This window comes from Nicotiana tabacum, chromosome 24 (assembly GCF_000715075.1).
Source record: "Nicotiana tabacum cultivar K326 chromosome 24, ASM71507v2, whole genome shotgun sequence".
NCBI classification, from domain to species: Eukaryota; Viridiplantae; Streptophyta; class Magnoliopsida; order Solanales; family Solanaceae; genus Nicotiana; species Nicotiana tabacum.
Genome location: NC_134103.1, coordinates 28,191,596 through 28,201,102, shown reverse-complemented (window position 1 = coordinate 28,201,102; position 9,507 = coordinate 28,191,596).

Below are 9,507 nucleotides of genomic sequence, written 5' to 3'. Positions count from 1 at the left end.
TACTAAAAAGTCAAACTCGGTCAACTCTTTTAACTCTAAAGCTTCAATCGTGAAATTCATTCTTCCAAATCAATTCCGAATAAACTGAAAATCAAAACCGACGATTCACACAAGTCATAATATATCATACGATGCTGCTCAAGGCTTCAAATATCTTAACGGAATGCAAATTCTCAAAACGACCGGTCGGGTCGTTATAATTAGTCTAACTCAACTATATCAACTATTCTACCATAATATGTTAAATTTGCATCAACCGGATTTTTATCTTTTGAGATTGCAAAGCTTGTTGTTAGGGAGAATAATATAACACCACTAATTTGTATTTTACGTTGTGCATCACGCTTCCTCGTATGGAATCTATATCCATGTCACGCCCCAAACCTGAAGAGGCGTGGCCGGGACAAGGTACCATACTCGACCCGAGCGTACCACTCTGTAACTGTGAACTCTAGAGGGGTAACCCTCAACCTAGGCCGATGATGCCATATTCTGAATCATCTGAAAATATCGTATCCCTCATCTGAGGGGTAAACATACCCAAAAACTCATATATATTTAAATATATCTATATCTATATATACATGTGCAGGCTGACGAGGCCGCCATGAACATCTACTGATATACAAACTATACAAGACTTGTCTACAAGCCTCTAGAGATATTTGAACTGTATCATGGTCGGGACAGGGCCTCGACCTACTCATCAAACCTGTATATATAAAACGGACTCCAAGATCTAGACCTGATATCTCCGGGGAAGTGGAGCTTACCAACCAAGCTGATATTTGGCTTTGTCTACTGGGAAGGTCAATCCAGTTGTCTATCAGGACCTGCATGCATGAAATGCAGCGTCCCCAACAAAGGGACGTCAGTACAAATAATGTACTGAGTATGTAAGGAAACAGAATAACTGAAAGCTAAAACTGAAATGATGATATAATAACTGAATATAACTGGGAGTCAAAAATAATATGAAGATATGCTTACATGTTGATACTGACTCAACTCTCTCCATATAGTATGTAAAATAGTTGTCCGGCCCTATAAGGCTCGGTATGTGTAACTGCCCTGCCATAGTAGGCTCGCTCATAGGCGCTCGGCCACAGTAGGCTCGGTATATAACTTACCATCTGATCATAGGTTGCCCAATAGGAGCCTGCCCACATATATATATATATATATATATATATATATATATATATATATATATATATATATATATATATATATATATATATATATATATATATATATATATATATATATATATATATATATATATATATATATATATATATATATATATATATATATATACTCTCTGCTCTCTTGGCTGAAAGAAGACAATACTAAACTGAATATGAAGTCCCGATAAGGGAGAATACTGTAACTTCTGAGACTAGGATAATGTGAATAAATTCAGGAATACAAACTTCTCTTTATGCCTCGTTATCAAACTCATGTAGTTACTGGATCATGCCAAAATGAAGAAATATTTAGCCTTAACATACCTTATCACAATCTTTCCAATCACCAACTTGAACTTGCCTCTTCTCACCTTAATCTACAACAACGATAATAATAATATCATTAAGTTATGAAAGGTACAACTAACGCACAACGAACGACAAGCTTATTTTGTATTAAAATGGACAGCATCTCCCCAATAATCCTTACTTCCTCCAAATTCAAGATAACACCAAAAACAACAATAACAATATATATACATTATTTTCCAACCTTATGTACACCACACAATACTACAAAACAGCCCAACACGCCCCAATCTCTTCATACACAAACAACCACCGTAGTAGTGTCAAATACCCAAAAATATAACGACGAACGACCAGCCCAACATCCTGTATTTATGTGGTATTTATCCACACCCTTCCTCCTCCAAAACTCCACAAAACAGTAGTAAAATACGCAGCCCAACAGCACCACAAAATAGTCCACAAAATAATCCGCTATAAGTTAATATCTCGAACTCACAGCTTCCGATCACTGTCCCGTGAGTTCTTACAAATATAGAACGACTTACTATGCATCTACAGCAGAAAAAAATGGATGAAAAAGAGCAGTAAACTTACCTTATTTGTTGGATAACTCGGCTCCTATCTTGGTTCTTCAAACTCTAGGCTTTACCTCCAATTAGAACTTGAAAGGGAGAGAAAATCAATTGGGGTTTGTGGAAAATTTGTGGGAGGACTTTTGCAGAGATTAAGTCTGGTTATTTTTTCCTATTATCAGCCTAATATATGAAGGGGATAAGCCTTTAAAAAGGCCTCTTTGAACGACCCGAACTGGCCCATTTTTGGACGACCCGAACAGGCCCAATTTTGGATTCTCGTTTAAGCAAGTAGGTGACAGTCTATGCAGTCTCGCAAAAATGCCCATATCTCTCTACTCTGATATTGTATTGACAAACAGTTTAATGCGTTGAAAAATAGACTCATAGAGCTTTAATTTTATGGGTGGAATACCCCATAAATCTACGTATATTGGGAGAAAATGGCAGTTACATTTGACCAAAAGTTTCAGTAAAACTTATGAACGTAACTTGTGATGACTTTCATCGACTTTTGTTCCACTACTCGCTTGACTTCAAAACATAACACACGACTATCATACAACTAACATAACTCATAACATAACCTCCTTATCATGTTAAACACCCTGGTCTCACTCCAAAAGTACATGCTATAACATTCCCAATTTGTCAATTTTTTATGAAACATTATGTTTTTCAATTCCTTTAGCTTTTGAACCTTCCAACCATCTTTGTATTTGTTGTTCATGATATTTAATATTTGTAACCTCCGAGGTAACATGATTAACTTACTTTGTAAATTTTTCAAATATGATTTTATTTCTGAGCTTACATCAATTGATTTATGATGTACTCGTACGTTCGAAAACATGGGTTGTAACAATCCATTAGTGAGATACCTAGAATATCTTTTAGCAATTGAATTTGGTCTGATAGACAATTGTTTTATAAAATCAGGTACATCCTCTTGCAAAGCACGAGTTTCAAACCATTGAGAGAAATTTTGACTATGATTCTTGGCCTTGCTCTATTTAGATCCTCGTCTCTGATTATTAACCTCAACCTCATGTTCTCTACACAACAAGTACTTTTATTTGTTAGTAAAATAATAAATAAAGTAATTCAATAACTTTCTGCATAAAAAAATATTATAAGTAATAAAATTACCTAATATATTCTTGAACTTCATCACAATTTTTCAATAAGTATGCACATGCCTGACTTAGTGACCTGTCATCTAAAACAATTGGATCACGTTTTTTCGCTCCTAAAGGACAACCTGTGTTAGGGAACAAACTGAAAGCTTGTGCATTAATTGAACGACATTCATCATTATTTCGGGGTCTTCGACTAAATCGAGTTTGTACACCTCCATGTAAGTATCTATAGCATAAAGTCAAACATTCTTCAAACAAATATGCCTCAGCAATAGATCCTTCTGGATAATTTCTTTTGCGAACATATTATTCTAATGTACACATATATCTTTCAGGAGGATACATCCATTGATTCTAAACTGGACCTCCTAATCTTACCTCATCGCCAAATGAATAGGCAAATGAATCATTATATCAAAAAAGGTCGGAGGAAATATTCTTTCTGATTTAAGGTTTCTCTAATCTCTGCTTCCAAGCAATCTAGCTCTTTCACTGTGATAACATTTTGACATAAACGGCGAAAGAAAGAACTTAGATGAATCAAAGGAATGACAGCATGATCAGGAAGTATGCTTTTAACTAGTATTGGCAACAAGTAATGTAACATGAAGTGAGCATCATGGGTTTTATAACCGGATAATTTTCATTCATCCAGTTGCACACACCTAGATATGTTGGAAGCACTACCATCAGGTAGCTTTACTGTCTTTAAAACACTACAGAAAATTTATTTCTCTCCATTGGTCATTGAGAAGCACGCTTTTGCAAACTTTGTTCTCTTGCCATCCTTTGTGTCCTTTGGTTGAAGGTTCTTTCTGGTGCCCATATCTTTCAGATCATAACGAGCATTTTCATGATCTTTTGTCTTGCCAGGAATATCCAAAAGAGTTTCAATTACTTTATCAATTATGTTTTTCTCTATATGCATTACATCAAGGTTGTGACGTAATGAGTTGTGCTGCCAATAAGCTAATTCAAAAAAAATTGACCTTTATTTTCAAGGGCTATCATTTGTTCTCTTTCGCTTCTTCCCAAACACATTGTTAAAATTTCATAAGCTATTAAGCACATCAGTTCCCTTTAACAAAGGCGAAGGATGCCTAAATTTTATTTTTCCATTGAAAGGCCTTTTATTAGATCTCCATGGATGATCCATAGGTAGAAAAACACGATGATCCATATAACACATTTTTCGATTATGTTTAAGATAACGAGAATTAGTGCCATAATTACAACAAGGGTAAGCTAACTTTCCTTTTGTACTCCAACCGTATAACATAGCATATACAGAAAAGTCACTGATTGTCCACAAAAGAGCTGCTCGCATTTGAAAGGTTTGATCTCTTGAAGCATCATATGTTTCTATCCCGGACTCCCACAACACATTTAACTTTTTTATTAATGGTTGTACATAAATGTCAATGTCATTTCCAGGTGATCGCGGCCCCGGGTATAAGCAAAGAAAGCATACTGTATTCTGGCTTCATGCACATCCAAGGAGGCCAATTATACACCATTAAGATAACTGGCCATGTGCTATGAGATATGCTCATGGTTCGAAATGGATTGAACCCATCACTTGCCAAGCCAAGCCTCAAATTGCGAGAATCTCTTGCGAAATTTGGATGCAAGCTATCAAAGACTTTTCATGCTTGGCCATCAGCAGGATGCCTTAACTTTCCATCTTTAGAACGCTATTCGCCAGGCCATCTCAATGTATTTGTTGTCTTTGAGCACATAAATAACTTTTTGAGACTAGGAATTAATGGAAAGTGTCTCAAAGTTTTTGCTGGAACACGATAAGCTTTCTTGGAAGCCTCAAGCTCGTTATCTAATTCATCAATGTCTACTTTAGGATATTTAATATATTGAGAAGCTCCGCAGACATGACAATATTCATCATCCTTATGGTCATTCCTAAATAGCATGCAATTATTGGGACATGCATTAATTTTTCCATAATCAAGACCGAGATCCTTTACCATAGATTTGGCTTTATTATAGGATATAAGAATATTCAACTCAGGCATCGCCTCTTTTAATAACTCTAAAAGAGAAGTGAATGGCGCATTACTCCATCTATGTAGACACTTCAACAAATATAGACGAATTGTGAAAGATAATTTAGAGAATCCTTTACAACTAGGATATAGTTCTTGGCTTGTGTCACGGCCCAGAAATTCCACCCTCGGGACCGTGATGGTACCTAACATTTCACTTGCTAGGCAAGCCAACGTTAGAATAATTAATCTATTTTTAATAGTTCAACTTAAATAATAAATAAGAAACCGAAATAACTGAAATGAATTCTGAAGTAAGGAGAGGAAAACATAACAACTGAAATCTCTACTACAACTCGAATCTGGTGTCACAAGTGCACGAGCTACTAGAATACCACAGATAAATGTCTGAACAAAAGTAAAGATATTTGAAAGGAGAATACACAACTAAGATAAAGTGGGAGGGTACTTCAGGGCTGCGAATGCCAAGAAGTTGTACCTCAAATCTCCCCGCTGATAGTCAACCTGAGCACACTATTGACTGCCGCTAGGACCGACTCTAAAATCTGCACAAGAAGTGCAGAGTGTAGTATGAGTACAAGCACCCCATGTACTCTGTAAGTGCCGAGAACCCCGACGAAGTAATGACGAGGCTAAGGCGGGTCAATTACAATATAACCTCTACGCAGTATAAAATAATTATAGGAAAGAAAAATACGGAAATGAAATAAGGCAATTAACTTAAGAAAATAACTCAATCCTCTACGAAACCCAGTGAATGCCAGAAAAACCAATCCTTAGAGTCTCATATGAAAATACCGAAGCCAACACAACACAATAAGGAATATAACACATAAATTATTGCGGAGCGCAACCCGATCCCACCTTATAACACAATCTTCCATTATTCCACCATATAAATATTAATAATAATAAATAAATATATGTTGCGGCTCGCAACCTGATCCCACCATATCAGAATCAATGTCATAATTCAAGCTTATTTCACCATATCAATCCACCCTTATTTCACCTGTTGCGGCGCGCAACCCGTTCCCACCGTATCAATATAAATTCACCCTTATTTCACCATATCAATCCACCCTTATTTCACATGTTGTGGCGCGCAACCCGATCCCATCGTACGGTATGAATAAATCAATAAGTGCGTTTAATTTAACAATTTAAATCACAAAATTCCTCTATGTTTAATGGATATGAAGTGGCAACAGATAGGGAATCTCGTCTCAAATTAAGAATCTACCATAATGAATACTAAATAGCAAGACTGTTCAAATAAATAACAACTAAGGGTACAAATAAGTCATTTCAAGCAGTAGCAGTAAATCATCGAAGAATGGAAAAATTTAACATTCTTAACATGAGAATAATAAGTGACAATTAGCAAATAAGGCATGAGAAGTAATTAAAACATGTAACAATTAAGGCATATAATGAAATAATTCATGAAACGTGGGACAAACAGGGAAACAAGTATTTTGGCTCGTATATACACTCGTCACCTCCCATATACGCCGCAACGCATGAATTTCACATAGCACATAACTCAAGGGTTCCTAATTCCCTCAAATCAAGGTTAAACCCAATACTTACTTCACTCCGCAATTAATACAAAATTCAATCACGGCCTTGACTTTCGAACAAGCCTCCGAACCAACCAAATCTAGCAAATTATTAACCAGATGATTCAAATTAAGCTTTAGAAACTACTTACGAATGAAAGAGGTTCAATTTAGATCATTATCGAAAAAATCAACAAAAGTCAACCCCCTGACCCGCTTGGTCAAAAACCCGAGGTTCGGACCAAAACTCGATCACCCATTCACCCCCGAGCCCGGTTATGCAATTTATTTCAAAATCCAACCTCAATTCGAGGTCTAAATTCCAATTTTATAAAAATATCTAATTCTACCTAAATCCCAAATTTCTACCATGAAAGTCCTAAATTTAAGGTTGAAATCTTATAAAATATAGTGGGTAATAGAAAGAAAGTAGGTTAGAGACACTTACCAATGAATTGAGAAAGAAAAGCTCTTGGAAAAATCGCATCTATGATGTTTAGGGTTGAGAATTTGAGAGAATGAGCTAAAATCCCGTATATCTCAGCTTTTGACCAGACGCATATGTCGCAATTGCGACCTAGGATTCGCAATTGTGAACCCCGCAAATGCGATACATACTTTGCAAATGCGAAGAAGATCCATTCCTTTTATCATCGCATTTGCAATGATTTGTTCGCAAATGCGAACTATGGTCTTTCGCAAATGCGACCCTTTTGATCGCAAATGCGGCCTCGACTGACCCAACCTCTCTTTGCAAATGCGAAGATTTTCTTTACAATTGCAAACATGACAGCAATTTGGTTTTTCACAAATGCGATTACTAACCTCGCAATTGCGAGGTCAGAGACCTGCACCAGAACAGATTTTTCACCAGTTATTTTCTAAGTCTAAAACCACTCTGAAGCCTTTTGAAACTCACCCGAGCCCTTGGGGCTCCAAACCAAACACACACACAAGTCCAAAAATATCATACGAACACGCTCGCGCAATCAAAATACCAAAATAACACCTAGAACTTCGAATCGGAGACCAAAACGAATAAAAATTTTAATAAAACTTAAGAACTTTCATTTTAACAACCAGACGTTCGAATCACGTCAAATCAACTCCATTTTGCACCAAAAATTTATAAATAAGTCATAATTACTGTAATGAACCTATACAAAACTCTGGAACCAAATCCGGACTCGATAGTAATAAAGTCAAACTGCGGTCAAATTTATAAATTCTTTAACCCTTTAAACTTTAAATTTTCAACAAATTTCGATAACTATAGGAACCTCCGAATTCGATTTTGGGCATATGCCCAAGTCCCAAATCACGATACAAAACCCACCAGAATCATCATGGATCCGGGTCCGTTTGCTCAAAATATTGACCGAACTCAACTCAAATGAATATTTTTTACGGCACGAATTAACATTTTAATCAATTTTTCACATAAAAACCTTTCGGAAAAAGACACGAGCTGCGCACGCAAATCAAGGAAGGCTAAAAGGAACTATTTGAGGTTTTGAAATACATAATTAAGGGTTAAAACTCTAAATGACCTATTGGGTCATCACAACTTACCTCGTCAACTAAATTATAGAATTTATTGGCATCTTCGTTTGGACCTTCATACACTCCTTCAGCTTGTGCGGCATCTCTAAATTGATCATTCGACAACCCATCAATGTCATCATAAGAGTTAACATCGTCATCCATGTCACAATCAACATTCATCGAAATTTCTCATTCCCCGTGATTAATCCATCTTGTATAACCTTGAATAAATCCATAACATATTAGATGATCATACACTACATTCCTTCAAGTCCAACAAATATTACAACACTTTGCACATGGGCATTGAATTTCCTCGCCTTGAGGATCTTCATAAGAGTAAGTAAAATCTAAGAAAGATTGAACACCCTCGACATACTTTTTGCTATACCTAGGGGTGGGCATCGGTCGGTTCGGTTCGATTTTGTATAATTTCGATTTTCGATTTGTGATTTTAATAACCAAAATCGAACCATAATAACTTCTGTTCGGTTCTATTTATTCATGTTCGGTTCGATTTTTCGGTTTCAAGCCATGACAAAAATAATGAAACAACGAAAATAGATTACTTGTTGATAAAAGACAAAAAAATAAGAAATTCTATCAAATACATTGAAAAGATAAGAATATTTATGCAAGAGTTATGGAAGCTCAACTTAACTAAAGAGTTTGGGACATGATTTATTTTTTTTGGTTACTAATTAATTTTATTTATTATGAATAATCCAATATAAAGTAAACTTCATTTATGTTTGTCCATATATAGAATTTAAAAGTTTGCGGCAATATATATACTTCATTCACAAAGTAATGTTATTAATCAACAACTGATGCCATGCTTTATGAATGTTCTTCCTTTTTTTTATTTTGGTCTTTTCCTTAGTATAAGACAAATCCATTTATTCCTTCGTCAAGATAATTAGATACAGGTTCTGGGGTGGAACAATACATATTACTGTAATTTGCTTTTGCCTCTACTTACCAACTTACTATCTTCTCTCTAGTTGCTAAAGTAAAGGTTTCTCTTATAACGTGAGTTCGTTTTCTCTTCTAATAATTTTTAGACTTTAGTTACGGAATGATATGAGAGGCCAATTAATATATCAACTATGTACGAAAACGTTAAATAAAATGAGAATTAAGTGTGTGGAGTTATATGTTAAACT